The 19,686-nt window shown below is 42.3% G+C and overlaps 1 long non-coding RNA gene across 1 annotated transcript in view; it reads left to right on the forward strand.

Annotated features, from left to right (window-relative positions):
* Positions 1-4,636: 4,636 nt before the first annotated feature.
* Positions 4,637-19,686, forward strand: part of LOC120932505 — a 33,085-nt gene continuing 18,035 nt past the window's right edge. The window contains exons 1-3 of the long non-coding RNA XR_005747998.1: positions 4,637-4,727; positions 4,863-4,940; positions 7,342-7,509. This is a non-coding gene — a long non-coding RNA (uncharacterized LOC120932505). The remainder of the gene's footprint in view (positions 4,728-4,862; positions 4,941-7,341; positions 7,510-19,686) is intronic.

The following is a 19,686-nucleotide window of genomic DNA, read 5'->3' on the forward strand; positions in this document are numbered from 1 at the left end:
AAAAAACTCAGATGTGGCAACACACGATCGGAATATCCGATGGAAAAAGTCTGTCTGACTTTTTCCATCGGAAATTCCAATCGTGTGTACGTGGCATTAGGGCCCATTCACTCCCAGCGTATTGCAAACACTCTTGATTTTTTCCTACATTTTTATGCGACACACATAGGGCACGCCATTGATTTCATTGGGCTGCCACGTGGTGAAGTAGCTCATTGAGCTTTTTTGCCACACTCGTTTTTGCTGCACTCTGTACCGTATTTGTTGTGCGTTTTTGCATTCCATGTTTGGGGTGCCATTATAAATTCCTGGATTGCCAATTGAGAATGTGGTGTTGCCCTCATGGCTGTGCTGTTGGGTAGAGGAATATGAATCACAAAGATAGCAGAACAGAATTAAAAATTATATCAGCAGCTAAAACAGTTCACATACGTGTATTTCAAACATGTATTTCGATTTTTGCCTGGAATTAAGCTTTATGCATCCAACCCCCCCTTTGTTTGCACTGTCACTGCATGCATATCTCTACTAAAGGCATAAAATGAACTAGAGACTGTAATTATGAGGAAAGGGCATTATACACATGATATGATGTAGCCTTACTTGCTCTCCTCCCTACTCTCGCAGTTCGTTCATTTTATCACCTAATTTTCCACTTTGAAAAGTATTCAATTTAGAAGGTCAAACACATTTAGGCAATCTTTCTCGTGTAGCTGGCTTTTGTTAGAAAAATTTAATCTTTCCGTAATGCAATAATTTTAAAAATGTGTACATGGCTGTGAATTTTGCCTCTCCCCAAAACAAGGAAGCCAATGACATGTATCAGTAGCACCATGAAGAGATATTAACTATGTAACTATATATTACTGCTGGTTAGCCTGTTGTTGCTTTGGAAACACAAGAGGACATTTTGCTAAATTAGTAAAAGTGAATGAAAAATGGTTAGGCAGAGGCAGAAAAAAAGGATTATAATTAGCACTGAGGTTTATTTAAAAAAAAATGGTACCATGTATTTCCTATTAAAAGACTTTTGTCTGTAACACTTGTATGCAAAATAAAAAAAAAACACTTGTTTCATTCATTTTATTATAAAGCAATGCTTCAAAGAAGATATTACATTTACTAGAATAAAAAATGTAATATTAAAATGACCGGATGGCAGTCATCTGTCTCCTTACGTATCAGGACATTTTTGTGAGCTACACCAGTACTTTCATGAAAAGTATTATCACTTCAAGCAACTGTGCATGATAATTTAGAGCAGTGGTCTCCAAACTTGCCTTTGTCTGGCCCTTGGGGCACCATTCCTCCCACTGACAAAAGTTACAGGGCAATAATTTCTGCACTGACAACACCAATGGAGCACTATTCCTCCCACCGACACCAATGATGGGGCACTAAAAACTCTATTACCAAAGAAGGGACATTATTTCCTCCTACTGGCCATGCACTGGCCACCCTATAGTCTGAAGCACAGTAAACTGGCCTTTTGTTTAGAAAGTTTGGAGACCCCCTGATTTAGAGGCTGGCTTCTGTCCTGCTGAACAGTCAATCCATGAATGTGTACTAATGACCTTTTAGGTGACCACTTTGTAAGAAACATACAGTGGAACCTCGGATTGTGAGTAACGCAATTAACAAGCGTTTGGCAATACGAGCAATATTTTTTTTTAATCCTGACTCGGTTTGCGAGTGTTGTCTTGCAAAACGAGCAGGATTCAAGCCTCTGCGGTGTGCAGTACCGCATTTGGCCAGAGGTGCGGGGGCGCTCGGCAATGCTTTTTTTTTTTATATATTTGTTTTTATTTATTTTTTATTAAAGGGCCCAGAGGTTAAAATATATATATATATATATATATATATATATATATATATATATATATATATATATATATATATATATATATATATATATATATATATGGTCCCCCTTTTTTTTTATATACTTTTCTTTCTTTTCTTTTCTTTATTTCTTCTTTTTTAATTCGTGGAAGCAACCCCCCCTCCCCTGATGGCGGCCCTGTTTAGTAGCACAAAGCAACCAATCTAATAATAGCTATCAATAGTGAGCCACGTTGATATTTGATTGTGTTAGCTTTTTGCAAGCAATTGTCTAGAAACCTGCAATGTAACCCAACCCATTTGGAACCACATGTATTTAAAAAATGCACTATTTAATTACCAAAATTGCTTTAAGCTGTTATTCAACCTCCAACTTATTGGATTTATTTTAAAAAGCCAGTATAATGGAAAAGTAGGAGCGGAAAAAATAAGTAGATTTTACCAATCAGGTTTTGTGTATGTACATATTTTTCATGTTATGTTTTTTTTTTCTTTTTAACATAAAGTTTTTATTGAACAAATCATTGACAATGATTCTGCCCTCCACTTGTCTAGTGAACGAGTCGGTTTAGTGTCATAGGCCATCGTCAAATACAGATAAAGGGTGGATAGAGGGTTACCCATTAAACCTGAGGTCAGAAGGCGTTCAATGGAGTCTGACTCAAGGACCACAGGCTCTGGAAACTGAGCCCCAGTAATAGGCCTTAATTGCCAATATCTAAATTCAAAATATCTAGGCACCGAGTATAAGCGCCTCATTTCCTGAAAGGGCGTGAGTTTACCATCCACCATTAGGTGTTTCAGAGTAGTGATTCCCCTCTTGGCCCAAAGCTAAGGGTCTGGGATAGTATATAAGGGAGGAGGCAAAGAGTTGCCCCTTAGAGGGTTATACAGGGAGACATGAAGAGGCTTGTATATTGTTTTAGCGCACTGCCAAACCCTTATTGTAGTTTTCATAGGACCTTTCGCTAATCAATGAGCTCTAGCTCCCCGGAACACCAAATTACCAAAGGCTGCATATGAGCCCAGTATAGCCGCCTCCAGCTGTAAAGCTGGGTTTTGTCTGGGCTGGGAGAACCACCACCAGCGCACCGTGACAAGGACAGACGCCCAGTAATAAACATGGTTTGCTTTAATGGGGTATGGCAGGGGTGTGTTGTTTACCTATATACCTTACGTTAAAAGGCATCCCTTTTTTCTTTTTTACAACAGTAAAATCATTCCTCTTCCTACATATCACAATGCACCGTAAACTAATCTACATGTGTCAAACTGGTACCTTTGTGTAGGCTGTTCCTACAATAATGACATTTTATACTGTCTACACAGTAATATATTTTCCACAGTACTTATTTGTTTTGTACAACTTCAGCCAAAAGAGTGTAATGTGCCATTTGGACATTAAGGCCCAGATTCACATAGAATTACGTTGCTCCTGGGCAGCGTAACGTATGTGATTTACGTTACACCGCCGCACCGCCGCAGGTTTACAGCGTAAGTGCCTGATTCTCAGAACTCTTACCTGTAAACTTGCGGCGGTGTATCGTAAATGCGCTCGGCGCAAGCCCGCCCAATTCAAATGGGGCGGGCACCATTTTAAATTAGGCGCGTTCCCGCGCCGTGCGTACTGCGCATGTTCCGTCGGGTAAATTACCCGACGTGCATTGCTTAGACGTTAACGTAAATGGCGTCCAGCGCCATTCACGGACGACTTACGCAAACAACGTTTTTTAAATTTCGCTCGTGAGAACGACGGCCATACTTAACATGGCTTAGGACACCTAGGAGGTAGCCCTAATTTTACGCGACGTAACTCGACGGAAACTACGTAAAGTTAGATCGACGGGCAGCTCGGACGTTCGGGGATCGCCGTAAGTATTCATTTGCATATTCTACGCCGACCGCAATGGCCTCGCCACCTAGCGGCCGGCCTAAAATTGCATCCTTAAGATCCGACAGTGTAATTCAATTACACCTGTCAGGTCTTAGGGCTAGCTATGCGTAACTGATTCTATGAATCAGTCGCATAGTTAGGACGGCCCTAACACAGAGATACGCCGTCGTATCTCTTTTGCGAATCTGGCCCTTAATGACCAAACTAGCTCAGTCTTAAGCCCTGTACACACGATCGGTCCATCCGATGAGAACGGACCGATGGACCGTTTTCATCGGTTAACCGATGAAGCTGACTGATGGTCCGTCACGCCTACACACCATCGGTTAAAAAAACGATCGTGTCAGAACGCGGTGACGTAAAACACAACAACGTGCTGAAAAAAACAAAGTTCAATGCTTCCAAGCATGCGTCGACTTGATTCTGAGCATGTGTGGATTTTTAACCGATGGACGTGCCTACTAACGATCGTTTTTTTCACATCGGTTAGGAATCCATCGGTTAAATTTAAAGCAAGTTGGCTTTTATTTAACCAATGGTTAAATATCCGATGGCGCCCACACACGATCGGTTTGGACCGATGCAAACGGTCCATTAGACCATTCTCATCGGTTTAACCGATTGTGTGTATGCGGCCTAAAAGACAGTTTACTGATGTATTAAAGGAACAATCTTAAATGCTATTTAATAATGTATGTGCCCTTTAAAACATACATGTCTTGTTAAGGATAAATTAGGAAAAATGCATATATTTCCCTGATTCCTAATGAGTATTTAAAACACAAATTCAATTTGAGTTATTTAGACCATTTTTGAAAACTGCTATTTGCCAGTTCTACCAGCAGGTGGTAATGTTGGATAACAGATCCCTCTGAATAGTCCCAAGTTTCTACATGTACTATTAAATGGTTCAATGTAACATGTCTGATAAAGCTACTGTAGAATGGGCAAGGCTCTTTAGATTTGATGTGTTTTGTTCTATACACAGAGGGTTTGTTATTATATTGATGCTTTACAAGACTGATGATGATCAATAGCAAATTTAATATCCACCTTCTGTCTTTCCCCTGTTATCAACCAATATCAGTGCTTAGACCTTGAATAATAATGAATGTTTTCTTTACAGGACAGATGCAACAGTAGCTGAAGAACATACACAGACAGAGATCTTGAATCAGCTGTGATGATAACCACACCGGAAAAGGTGAGCCAAAGTCCATCTTCCATTATGTGTTTTAAAGCATGTCTGCAAGGAGAACTGCTGTGGATCTTAACCCCTACTATCCCTGCCGTGTTCCCAGTGCAATGCGGCACTTTTTACTCTGCTGCTTCAAAGCTGTAGATTGGATCAGTATTGGGATCCATGTCCCAGTTCAGGTTGTAGCTATGCTCCCCTGGGCTCTGGTTTAGCACAGTGCCTACAATTATATACAGTAACTGCTTAGCTGCATTGGGAGCTTCTGCATGTTGTTCTAGTACGTGTCAATGCTTTAACTGTCCTCCACTGACTAGGAACTACTGAAATAAACCCATTTCCACCTTAGCTTTTAATATTACATTGTGGCTGCACAGTTCTATATGTATCATCTGTGTATTCGGCCTACGGGGAGTCATTACGGTTGTAATTTTAGCTTACAGTTTTATCTGGAAATGAATATTAGAATAATGGCAGGCGTTAATATGTATTATACTAGATCATAGACACGTGGGGCAGATCCACAGAGATCTGCACCCGTGCAGCGTATCAGAGATACGCTACGCCGCCGTACCTTACCTGGCTTTAGTTTGAATCCTTAAAGATTTGGCGCCGTAAGTTACGGCGGCGTAGTCTATCTCTGGCGGCGTAATGGCGCGTAATTCAAATTGTCGATTAGGGGGCGTGTTTCATTTAAATGAAGCGCGTCCCCGCGCCGAATGAACTGCGCATGCGCCGTCCCTAAATTTCCCGCCGTGCATTGCGCTAAATGACGTCGCAAGGACATACGTCCATCCCGATTCACGGACTTACGCAAAAAAAAAAAAAAATTCAAATGAAACGTGGGAACGACGGCCATACTTAACATGGCAAGTCTAACTATACGCCACAAAACACCAACTTTAACTATACGCCGGAAAAAGCCGACTAAAGACAACGTAAGAGAATGCGAGGGCCGCGCGTACGTTCGTGGATCGTCGGAAATAGCTAATTTGCATACTCGATGCGGAAAACGACGAGAACTCCACCCAGCGGACGCCGAAGTATTGCATGTAAGATCCGAAGGCGTACGAAGCCATACGCCTGTCGGATCTAACCCAGATGCCGTTGTATCTTGGTTCGAGGATTCAAACCAAAGATACGACGCAGGAAATTTGAAAGTACGCCGGTGTATCAGTAGATACGCCGGCGTACTCGCTCTGTGGATCTGCCCCATGATATACATATTGAAGTAGTTTCTTCTAGTGCTGGGATCTTACTGTGTGAATCTGCAAAGACGTTTCTGCCATAGAATGAGGTGAGTATGCAACAAGAAAAAAGTTGCTCTTAACCCAATCACTAAAATCCTAAAAAAGATATGGTGCAGTGCTTCTCAACTCCTGTCCTCAGGACCCAATAACAGGCCAGGTTTTCAAGATAACTGAAATACATCACAGGTGATATAATTTGCTGCTCAGTGATTGCAGAATTTTAGTCTGCATCTCCAAAAGGTAATACTTCAAATCTGGCCTGTTAGTGGGTCCTGAGGACAGGAGTTGAGAACCACTGATACAGTATGATATTGCACATAGTAGTCTTAGTTATTTTTCTGGAGTCCCCTGTCGGCGCTGTCTACTCTTCCTATCTCTGGGTGCCCACTCAGCAAGCCATGTGCTGAGGTGGCACCCGTAGGGTGTGTAGGTCCATAGACACATACAGTGCCAGTAAGCCACACCAAGAGCCAGATGAAATCAGCAGCACTGTGACAAAAAAAGTGAAAATGGTATTTATGGAATAAAATTTAAATTGTTTACGGCACACAAGTGTTTTAGCAAATTAAATGTCAGATATAAAATTAGATCTACTTTAAAGCTGAACTCTGACCAAAAACAATTTCTTTACATGTGCACAGTAAAAATAGCACACATGAACATTAATTAAGTGTGTTCCATGTTTCTAGGCTGCTGCAGCATTATGTACAACTCAGACTTTCACCCACCCCTGTAAAGTGCAGCCAACACCAACCATTTGGCTCTGTGAGTTATGGTTCTAGATACAATACTCAGACCACAATGGGTCACTCACGCTTCAGTTTCTCCAGTTAGTAAATATGCATTATTTTCAATGAAACCAAGGTGCCCTGTGATTGAAGGAGGGAGATCAAATGAAAAAAATAAAATTACAGTGTATGGCCAGGTTTAATGCAGGGTATCTGCACTAGCAAGAATTAAAAAACATGTAGATAGTGTGATTAAATCAATTTACCCCAATAATTATGTATTACCTTCCTGTCCTAAAGCACACCAACACCTGAAAATAAAACTTTATTCACATCACCCCCATTGCCTATTACACAATCACAATTTTTTTGGGGGAGAAAGTAGTATCTTTTATTGTGTCATTCACCCTAACAATCTCTTTTCTCACCTAGGTGAGGATGATGTAGCCCTCAGACCACCTGCAGCCTCCTGAGATACACCTCACACAATCTACCTGCAGTCTACCTGCCTTACACAGCAAGTGAATCCAAGATGGCAGCATGGAAAAAAATTGCAAAGACACCAGGTACTAGGAAGACAGCACTGGACTTCATAGACTTGTAAGTTATTTTTAAATGTCAATGACTGCTGTGATGGTGGGACTCTGTGCTATGTGAACGATTGCTGGTTTACGCCAGATTTTGGAGAGAAAGACACATTAATTGCACAGCTGGGTCTTGGGCTTTTTAGTTCTGACCTGACATGGCTCAGAGCCCCACCCAACAGACAGGAAGTCTGTTCCTGGGAATCAGGTGGATTCCCAAATCCCTCTGAGAGGAGTAGGAGACGCTGCATGGTTGCAGCTAGAGCATGCATGTCTGCAGGAGGCAGATGTCGTTTGATGATTGAGCAGCAAGACGCTTATCAGGAGAAAGCTAGGTTTGAGCTTATCCCTAGGAAACGGTTTGTTCTGAGAAACAGAACTTAGGCCTAGGCTAAAGGCCTGAAACAGCCGGATGGCAAGTATGAAAGCCAGGAGGCTAAACTGTTGGTTATGCCAGATGCAGAAATACTGTTGTATTTGTGAACTTTTGTGCTTTTAAATAAAAGTGGGCTACCAGGCCCTTAAAAACTCAGTTCTGGACTGGCGTACTCACTAGAAAACGCTCCTACCGCTGGAGTCTGATTCCCCCCAATCTTACACTACACTAATTGTAGATGCTAACTTTTATCTTTTATATCTTTAATATATTATTAATGAGTATCTTCCATAGTCAACAGGGCTGGCCTAAAATGATGCCCTATGTGGGATTTGCTGTGCTTCCCCTCCCTTCCCCCATTGTAAAGCTCAAAATAAAATCAAGTAGCTTTTGTCATGTATGTTAGAGTATAAATTACAGTGATACATTCGTTTTACACAGTGGTAAGGAGTATGTAAAGTACAGCACCGGTTACAGTATATAGTATATGCAATGAGGAGGTCATGAATAACATGCTACATACAGTACAGTGGTCAAGACTGAACATTACTTATAAGGTGCAGAGGTCAGGACTATTTAACATACAACATTCCACAAAGAGTGCATTGGTTAGGAAAAAGTAATGTACAACACAGTGTTTAGAGTGCAAGGGTCCAGACTATGTAACATATAACATAGTATATAAAGTGCAGTAGCCAGGAGTATGCAATGTAAGGCACAGCATACAGAGTGCAGCAGTCAATGCTTTTTACATGGCTGGTTAGTAAGAAGAAAAACACCCCAACATTGGTACCCAGAGGGTGGAAGGATGCTCTTGTGTTGGTAGTCAGTGAGAGAAAAAAACAATACTCTTGCGTTACCTACTCCACTCAGACATGGATCTGGCTATGGTTGCCAGAATTTGTGTTATAGCTCCTGGCAGTGAGATACAGCCTGAATCTACAAGACACCAGGGAGGTAGAGGAGAAGCATTGTGTTGCTGTACAGAGAAGATGGTGGCATTTGCCCTGTGCTTAAAGGATAAGTTGACCTTTGGGAAAATTTTACATGTTCCACCAGTTTTTAGGGTGAACATTGAACATGTTCCCACTCCTGCAGTGGATCGTCAATGATGACGGGAAAACTGTGAGGAAGCATACACACGTCCGATTTTCCCAGGCCAAAAGCTCTCCTGGCAGTTTTCCTGCCGGGAAAACCGGTCGTGTGTACGAGGCTTTACTGTTGGGAGCAGCTCCAAAGTTAAAGCAAAAGTTGTTCTTCTATTATAACTATTAATTATTATTGAGTTATCAGTTTTTATTTTCCTTGTTTTAGCTGGAGTTCGGCTTTAACCCTTAAACCGAACTTATCTGTCAGAGGTTCTAACCCTTTTCCAAGCTATCAAAAAGTAAAAAAAATCCTTTAATTCCTTTTAAGTCTATCATAATTTCAGTGGTGTCAAATGATCTGAACCAATTCAAAGGTTTTCTTATTTTCTTACCAGCTGTTAGTAGCTGTGATACCTGGCAGACAAAGTCTTCTGGAACGGGTCACAACAGGTGGCTATCTTTGAAGTCTGTGTATTTTCATGCTTAATATTTTAATACGACATTTCCGTGAAAGTGATCTTTTAGCCAGGATTTTTTAGAAGTTGTACTTTTAATTAGAGAAAGTTTAGTTAAATCACAAATTCCACATCAAAAGGCATTTGGCAATTCACCCTTGATTTTTCGCCTCTAATCCAGGTCTACTTGCTTTGGGAATTTATTGTTGAATGCAAAAGGCATGTTTTAAAAAGATTCCTGAAGAAAAGCTCAGCTTGTCAGTATGAATTATAGTTTTCTGACTACATTACTTCAAAAACGAACAAAACACTTTGCAGTTTCTCTAGTTTTTAAATGTTTCTTTATTTAACCCTACTCAACTGATTTTGCTTTGCTTCTGCAGATGGCTCAAGGTGTAGTTTTGGGTGTCAACAATGGGTGTTAGGTTCCATTTACATCAGTGTTTCATGAACATGTGAAAAATTGCGTGACTTTTGCATGCATTTACAAAACACAAGAATATTGCGTGTTTTGCTTGTGGTGTCATTCACTGTTAATGGCACCCCAAGCGCAGCAGACACATGTTTTCTGCACGGAAAAACACTTAAAATTAAAATATATTTAAATTTGCAGTTAAAATGTTCAAAGCTTAACATTCAAAAACCTAAATGAGCTACTTTGGAATATTTGGCACATGTAGGGCAGCCCATTGAAGGCAAAAAACTACCCTATGTGTGTGACAAATAATGCATACAAATACACGCAAAAATGCGTAAATGCCTAAGTGTGAATGAAGCACTGGGGTTAGCACTTGATACCTACATTGGCAATGTAGGTTGTAGCTTAGGGTAGCAGAGCTGCAGGGGTGGCACATAGTTCTCTATACTCTGTTGCCTGAGGAAAGGCTGCTTCATGCTCTGAAACGTTGCTATTTTATCATATGACTGATTATCCCATTCAGAAGACACATAAAGTGCTGGTGTTATTGCAAGCAAACTATCAGGCCCCGTACACACGTCCGAGGAACTCGACGGGCAAAACTCATCGTTTTGCTCGTCGAGTTCTGTGTGAAGCCGCCGAGGATCTTGGCAAGCCAACTTTCCTCATTGAACAACGAGGAAATAGAGAACATGTTCTCTATTTGGCTCGACGAGGAACTCGTCGGCTTCCTCGTCCGAAAGTCGGCTTCCTCGGCCGAAAGTGTACACACGGCCGGGTTTCTCGGCTGAATTCAGCTCCGATCGAGTTTCTGGCTGAATTCTGCCGAGAAACTCGGTCGCGTGTACGGGGCCTGACAGAATGATGGCACCAGCCATCACTGCAGCACTTGTATATTTGGACCGTAGCACAGTATAGAAAGTGCTTCACCTTGCCACATGAGCTTCAAATAGATCTTAGATTCTTTCAGTTCTTAACTGAGATCAATATTTTGCTGCACATGTATTAGAAAAATACCGTGACAGGCAGGTAGATGTTTACAGCCAACTCAAGTAAGAATGTTTTCAAAGCTTATCTACTGTTAAAATGTTTTAGTTTTGGTTGTAGTAAGGAATAATTAAACTGGGGATTGGCTGAGACCCCATAAATATTCATGGCAACCTCTCCTAATCCCCATCCCATGGTTCTAGAAGGTTCTTCAACCTTCCAGACACCAGGAGAAGGCACCAGAGAGCTGCCTGCATGAGTAATTCAGTCCTGGCCTCTAGTAACCCTGATCCAATTAAAAGACTCAGGTTAATCCTGGCCAGAATATACTTTCCCTACTCTCACATTAGTAGCACACACTAAAGGATGCTACATTTGTTATTAGCTAAACTATCTTATGTTTTTCGCATGGACTGGGTAGAGGCTTCCTTAAGCAAAGAATCACAGGTCAAATTTTTTTTGACCTTTGGGAATCCTTTATCCAAACCCTACCAGTTGGTACCCAACAGTCTAAAATTAAGTGTTTCCAATATACCAGTGGTATAAAACTAGATTGCTAAACAATGACCCTCCAATTAATTCTGTATCCACCACTTATGTGGGAATATTTGTTATAACGTGGTAATTAAGGTCTCCCCCTTTCCATCTCCACCTATAAATTTTTAACTGACTGCCGTCCATCCTGATGCTTACTGTGATTCGTTTCTAGACCCTGTTCTACTAAAATATGGCAACATTGGATAGATACGTTCCACCAGGATTTGATCCTACACTCTTTGAGCCCTAATGTACTATTTATGACTTCCTATCTTATAGCTGCTTATTTTTTTATTTTATGTTTTTTTCTATACCAAAACCCCTGAAATTTCCCTACCTCAGTTCCTCTCCTCTTAACCTTACCTTCAACCCTTTCCCTCAAATGTTTACAACATTTCCTGAATTGGATGCAAACACATGAACATATAGTCAAGTGATGGGTCTGTAGTTCACTGTTAAGAACTGATATTCTATCTGCATCCAATCTGTTCTTGCTAAGTGTGTGTTATTTTTTCTACTCTGCAACCCGAATCTACAGTGTTACTACATTGTAAATGTGTGTAAAATTTTGAATAAAAAAATTGATTGTGAAAAACATAACAAAGCTTATAGGCCCAGATTCTCAAAGGGCTTACGACGACGCAACGCCATGTACGCCGTCGTAATTCCTAATCTGGTCCGTCGTATCTATGCAACTGATTCCTAGAATCAGTTACGCATAGATAACCATTAGATCCGACAGGCGTAAGGCTCTTACGCCGTCGGATCTTAAATGCAATTTTTTTTTGTCCGCTAGGTGTCGCCACCATCATTTTCCCCTTCGAGTATGCAAATTAGCTAGATACGCGTATTGCCGAACGTACGCGCGGCTGACGCAGTGAAGTTACAACGTTTACGTTAGGTTTTTCCGGCGTAAAGTTGCCCCTGCTATATGAGGGGCAACCAATGTTAAGTATGGCCGTCGTTCCCGCGTCGAAATTTATAAATTTACGTTGTTTGCGTAAGTCGTCCCTTAATGGGGCTGGACGCCATTTACGTTCACGTCGAAACCAATGACGTCCTTGCGACGTCATTTGGAGCAATGCACCCTGGTATATTTTTCGGACGTGCATGCGCAGTACGTTCGGCGCGGGAACGCGCTTAATTTAAATGCTACACGCCCCCTACCCGCCTAATTTGAATTAGGCGGGCTTGCGCCGGGTGATTTACGCAACGCCGCCGCAACTTTACACGCAAGTGCTTTGTGAATAAAGCACTTGCATGAAAAACTTGCGGCGGCGTAACATAAATTACATACGTTACGCCGCCGCAGAGATACACCCGATCTACGAGAATCTGGGCCATAGTCTTTCTCCACTCAATTTCTAGAAAAGAAAGAAAGATTTTAGCTGGAGTTGGGCTTGAAGTGAACCTGTGCAGAACAATTTAGCAGGTTCACCTTGACATTGCTCTCCCCTCCCCAAAAACCCCTGCTAATCTTCCTTTTGCTTTCCTTCTGTTTCGTTCAGTTGCCAGAAGCAAAGAAAAGTTTGTGTCAGGCCGCTTACACACGGTCGATCCATCCGATGAGAATGGTCCGACGGACCGTTTTCATCGGTTCACCGCTGAAGCAGACTGATGGTCTGATGTGCGTACACGCCACCAGTTCAAAAACCGATCGGGTCAGAACGCGGTGACGTAAAACACACGACGTGCTGAAAAAAACCAGGTTCAATGCTTTCAAGCATGCGTCGACTTGATTCTGAGCATGCGCGGGTTTTGAACCGATGCGTTTGTGTACTAACCATCGGTTTTGACCGATGGTCAGCCATCCATCGGTTCGATTTTAAAGCAAGTTTTAAAACTTTGGTCTGAAGGACAAAAGTCGGATGGGCTGTACACACGGTCGGTTTGGACCGATGAAACTGGACTTCGGTCAGTTTTCATCGGTTTGGACCGGTCGTGTATACGCGGCCTTAGTTGCGAGTCACAACTACAAAAGGATATGGACACTCTGTGGGACAGAACGGATTCACCAGTACTGTCCCATGGAGTAAGCTACATGCACTTTTATAAGCAGAAATACTGCATATTTTCTCCTGGCGCTGAACATGTTTAAAGGAAAGGTAAGTATATGTCGAAGGGTTATGCCACATACACACGATAGGGTTTCTCGGCGGTGAAAACACAGCCGAGAAACCGACGGGAAAACCGAGGACCGGCTTGGTCCCTTTTCCCCGTATACATGCGGCCGGTTTTTCCTACAGGTTTTCTCTTGGTCGAGAAAACTGATCGTGTGTATGCACGCGGCATTAGGGAAGCAAACCCATGGCTTTAAACTCAGTAGACTAAGTCTAGTAGAGTTTATTCCTTGTTTTGACATTTTCTTATAATATGGCTTTGCTACATTGTACCATACCACACAGACAGCTACAGAAAACATAACTTCAGTCTTGGAAAACTTTAATACAAAATCATTAGTAGGTGTGCTATAGTAGATAAACAATTGTGCCAGTTTTCCTTTTTTGTGATAGCAGCAACTGTTTATCTCGTTTTTATACTGTCTCATAAGTTGTGTGCATTTTATTTGAATATAGCTCATCATATTTGCATATAGTTAAAGCTATTTGAATTTGTATTTACATGCAGGAGAGAAGCTTTGTACATTTGTTGAATCAGATGTTTTACTAAAAGCTTTAAATCCTTATGAAAACTCTATTTGATGACATCCTTTATCCCCAAGATTCTAAAGAAGATCAAGACATATAAGGGATTTTTTTTAATAAATACTGCAGTTTCTTACACTTATTATGCTGTACTTTGCTGCTATAGAATAATTTCACAGGTCTGTTTTTTCAGTTATTTATGGAAACAGAAATTAAAAGTGTTATGTTAAAATTGCTAAACTTGGGTAAGAAAGGGAGAACACTTGTGAAATCAGCAAAAAAGTGACACTAAAATTACAACACTTTCTATTAAAATTTTTAAAGTTAGGTCAGTAAAACTTTAGTAAGTTACAAGTGATCTGTCAAGAAGGAAAATGGTAGCTACCATTGCTGACTTATTCTTGAAATGCTGGTTTCAGGACTATGGGGTTTAATTACTAAAACTGGAGCGTGCAAAATCTAGTGAAGCTCTGCATAGAAACTAATCAGCTTCCAGGTTTTATTGTCAAAGCTTAAGCCTCGTACACACGGCCGAGGAACTCGACGTGCCAAACACATCGAGTTCCTCGGCCAGTTCAGCACTGAAGCCGCCGAGGAGCTCGGCGGGACGAGAGCTCCCATAGAACAACGAGGAAATAGAGAACATGTTCTCTATTTCCTCGCCGAGCTCCTCGTCGGCTTCCTCGGCCGAAAGTGTACACACGGCCGGGTTTCTCGGCAGAATTCAGCCAGAAGCTCGGTCGGAAGCTGAATTCTGCCGAGGAAACTGGTCGTGTGTACGGGGCCTTAATTGAACAAGCTGAAGTTAGAAGCTCATTGGCTACCATGTACAGCTGCACCATATTTTGCACTCTTCAATTTAAGTAAATCAACCCCTATGACCCTTATTCTTATTTTAGTAAGTCTTGTACATATCAGCTGTAACTATGTGTGATGGAGCCGCTTTATGGAAAACCACTAATCTCCATCTTTAAGGCAGTGGCCGCGATTCAGATACATTGTCGTATCTTTGAGCAGGGGCGTAACGCATCTCCTATGCGCTACGCCGATGTAACATTGAGAGGCAAGTACTGTATTCAGAAAGCACTTGCTCCCAAAGTTACGTCGGCGTATCGTAAATGGGCCGGCGTAAGCCCGCGTAATTCAAAGTAGCAAGGCAGTGGACGTGTTGTATTGTAATGAAGCGTGACCCCATGTAAATGCATGTCCGATCGAACAGCGCATGTGCGCACATGCGCAGAATAACGTCGCAAATACTCCCTAAGATAGGTCGGCTCAATGCTATGCCCAGCCCCATTCACGTACGACTTACGCAAACGACGTAAAATACAACGCTGTTCCGACGTTTCCGACGTCCATACCTTAACATGACTTACCCCTGCTTTATGAGGGGTACACTTACGCCGGACATACTCCTTACGGCGTAGCTAAAGCCGACGGGCGCAAGTACGTTTCTGAATCGGCGTATCTAGGTCATTTGCATATTCGACGCGTAAATCTACGGAAGCGCCCCTAGCGGCCAGCGTAAATATGCACCCAAGATACGACGGCGTAAGAGACTTACGTCGGTCGTATCTTGGCCAAATTCAGGTGTAACTGCCTTTATGAATCAGCGCATAGATACGACGGTGCTCATTTGAACTTACGACGGCGTATCTGGAGATACGTCATCGTAAGTCCTTTCTGAATCCAGGCCAGTGTCTTTAGTGACATTGAATACTATTTATATTCTTAGAAATTGTATAGAGGTTCCAAAACTTTATATACATTTATCTAATTCAAATGCATTTGTCAAAAGCTATTACTACCTGTATATATTACTGTGGATCCAGTCAGCTCTGAGCCCTATAGAAGTCACATAGCCTAATATGGATATCGTTTTGTCCTTGTGGGTGTCCCATAACTTGATAGGCATATACTTATTCTAGGTCACTAACTCATCAATTACTGAAGGAAAGAAAATGATGACAGACCTGGAGCCTGCAGTTTAAAATGCAGGTTAACGATTGAAGCTGCTATGTACCTATCCTGACAGGTTCCTTTTAACCTAAAATTAAATCACTGATGCAATGGCAGTCTCAGTCTCCACAAATTGTTTATCCATCTGTTCATTGAAATACAGCTATGCCCCACTTAATACCATTATGTTTCCTCTAACCTAGCATTTGGAAGGAAGAGCTAGGCCATTAATCAAAGGGTGCAAGGCAAAAACTAGCACATACTGTATGCCTTTGGTAATGCATACCAATGCTGAACATGGTCATTTGGCCACATTTACATGCCAACACCTCACTAACAGTAAACAGAGACAGTTTTCCTGTGCTTGCTTGTATAGTATGTTCCCAAGAACAGGTAGATTGTGGTTGTTGTGACTAAGAGGCGTGGTCAAAGAGGTAAAGGAGGCATTATGAAAATTTGCATATTTAACACATATTGGTTAAATCTTTGTTTTTCCTGATTACTTTATAGCAGAGCATACATTTTTTTAATGCAAACATTTGAATTTGCAAGTTAAAGTGGTTGTAAAGGCTGAAGGTTTTTTAAAAAAACCTTAATTGAGCAGCTCCCCCCTTAGCCCTCCCACCTTAAACTCACCTGAGCCCGATTCTCTACCCAGCAATGTGCACGAGAGCAGAAACTCTTCTGTATCTCTCTCTCCTCATTGGCTGATACAATGGCTCCCACTGCTGTCAATCACAGCCAGTGACAAGGAAGCAGGGGGTGGGGCCGAGCGACGATCTGTGTGTTTCATAGAAACATAGAGGCGGCTCAGGAGCTTATTGTGGGGGCACGCAGCAAACAGAGAGGGGCCAGGAGCGCCGGCGGGGGACAGGAGAAGAGGAAGATTGGGGCTGTTCTGTGCAAAACCATTGCACAGAGCAAGTTAGTATAACACATTTGTTATTTAACCACTTCTAACCCGGCCCTGCATATGTATGGCCGGGTGGGCGCTCTCTCCTTCTGAGTGGATGTTCAGGAACGTCCCTCAGAAGGAGGGGGATAGCGCGCGCGCATGCCCACGCAGCAGCGTGATACCGATGCAATCGTGTCACCCGGACACGGCGCATCTCAGATCGTCAGGAGGGCTCTGTGATTGGCCCTCCTGATCACATGATGTCCAATCACAGCCATCATGTGATGTAAATAAAGAGCCAGTTGCTAGGTGATCGGCTCTCCTCTCCTCACACATTAGTTGTTGGTGAGGAGAGGAGAGTGGTTCGCTGCAGCCAGCTGGTAAACAGTGGCCCAGATTCAGTAAGAATCTGCGCCTTTCTTACGCAGGCACAGGGCAGCGTTTTTGCCCTGCGCCCGCGCAAATTTTCTGCGCTGCCCGGAAGCTCCGTAAATTGGCTGCGCCTGCTATTAGGATGTGTAACGTTACGCGAAACCCGACGTACGCAAATTACGTAATTTGCGTACGCAGGGCCCGCGCAAGTTTGTGAATCGGTGTTAGTATGCAATTTGCATACTATACACAGATCACAATGGGAGCGCCCCCTAGCGGTCTTCGCTAGAATGCAGCCTAAAATCTGCGTGGCATAAGAGCCTTATGCCGCGCAGATTTTAGGCTGCAGTCGGCGTAGCGATGTTCCTGAATCAGGAGCATTCACTACGCCGGAGCAAGTAAACAATTGCGCCGTGTAACCTATAGTTACACGGGCGCAATTGCTTCTTGAATCTGGCCCAGTGTGTATTAGCTGTTTTTTACAGCTTTTTACACACTGATCACCAGCCCAGTAACACACAATGTAAAACACACATGTCCCCACAAAATGTCCCCAAAACACATATCCCCACACACATGTCCCCACATAGTAAAAACACCTGTCCCTCACATATGTAACAGTAAAATCATGTGTCCCCATCTGTACATGATCATTTGCGCACATATGTCCGTGATCACACAAACCATTTATTATAAACTTAACAGGATTTTTTTTACCAAAGACATGTAGCAGAATACATTTTGGCTTAAGTTTATGACAAAATTAGATTTTATTGGATTTCTTTTTAAATAGAATAAAGAAAATATATATATTTTTTCCAAATTTCCGGTATTTTTTCGTTTATATCGCAAAAATAAAAAACAGAGTAGTGAATAAATGCCACCAAAAGAAAGCTCTATTTGTGCAGACAAAATGATAAAAATTTCATTTGGGTACAGTGTAGCATGACCGCACAATTGTCATTGAAAATACAAGACCACTAAAAGCTGAAACTTGGCCTGGGAAGGAAGGGGGTGAAAGTGCCCAGTATTGATGTGGTTAAGAAATAAAAAATACAAACGCTTTAAGAATATTGCGTGCATGCACACCTGAAAAACATCAGGGTTGACTTATTAAAATTGGAGAGTGCAAAATCTGGGGCAGCTGTACATAGTAACCAAACCAATCAGCTTCTAACCTCAGCTTGTTCAATTAAAGCATTACTCCACTTTTGTTGAGTCCCTTGGCTGACTCTGAGTAAATCCAATGGGAGTGGTTTCATGATTATCAACCAGCTGCTGCAGCTGTAGGGCTCTAATGAGGAAAACTGCTGGGCCTGCATCCCTTTACACGTGATTTTCTATTGGGAGTATCTTACCGCCTTGAGGCGATTCAGTTCGCATGTGTAGCGCTATACAAGTTTTTCACTCACTCATTCATTCACTTACCAAAAATTACATTTTTGTTGTAGGGGATGCCAAAAATCTGACTTGTATCTTAGTGTAGACTTCTGGGAAAATTGGTGAGCCAATCACACAACCAGGAAATTATGTTTCTGGGAAGTGGTCAGTACACATTCTAGGCCAGATTCACGTAGGAGATCGTATCTTTATGCGGGCGTAGCGTATCCTATTTACGCTACGCCTCCGCAACTTAGACAGGCAAGTGCAGTATTCACAAAGCACTTGCTACATAAGTTGCGGCGGCGTAGCGTAAATGGGCCGGCGTAAGCAAGCGTAATTCAAATTTGGAAGAGGTGGGCGTGTTGCATTCAAATGAGCCGTGACCCCATGTAAATGAATCGCCGATCGTACGGCACATGCGCGCGCATGCTCAGTATCACGTCAAATTTACTCCCTAAGATACGCCGGCTCAATGCCCGTGACGTGAACGTAACCTACGCACATCCCCATTCACGTACGACTTACATCAACGACGTAAAAAGATACGCTTGTTCCGACGTCAATACTTTGCATTGGCTGCGCCTCATATAGCAGGGGTAACTTTACGCCGGACGTAAGCCTAACGTAAACGGTGTAGTGGGCGCAAGTACGTTTGTGAATCGGCGTATCTAGCTAATTTACATATTCAACGCGTAAATCTACGGAAGCGCCCCTTGCGGCCAGCGTAAATATGCACCCAAATACGACGCCGCTTGTATCTTGGCCAAATTCATGCGTAACTGATTCTAGGAATCAGGCGCATAGATACGAGGGCTCGCATTCGAACTTACGACGGCGTACGTGGAGATACGCCGTCGTAAGTCCTTTGAGAATCTGGCCCTCTGTGTACAGAACACCTCCAGGTAGCCATATTGCATTGCAATTTGTAGAAAATTACAGCGGCAGCAGATTGAAAAGGAAATGTGATTTTTAATAACATTCAAATTCAATATGACTTGTGTCGCAATTGTATATGCTATATTTTTTTTCCCCATGAAAGTGGAGTTACCTTTTAAGCTTTGACAAAAAAAACAAACAA

This window comes from Rana temporaria, chromosome 3 (assembly GCF_905171775.1).
Source record: "Rana temporaria chromosome 3, aRanTem1.1, whole genome shotgun sequence".
Lineage (NCBI taxonomy): Eukaryota > Metazoa > Chordata > Amphibia > Anura > Ranidae > Rana > Rana temporaria.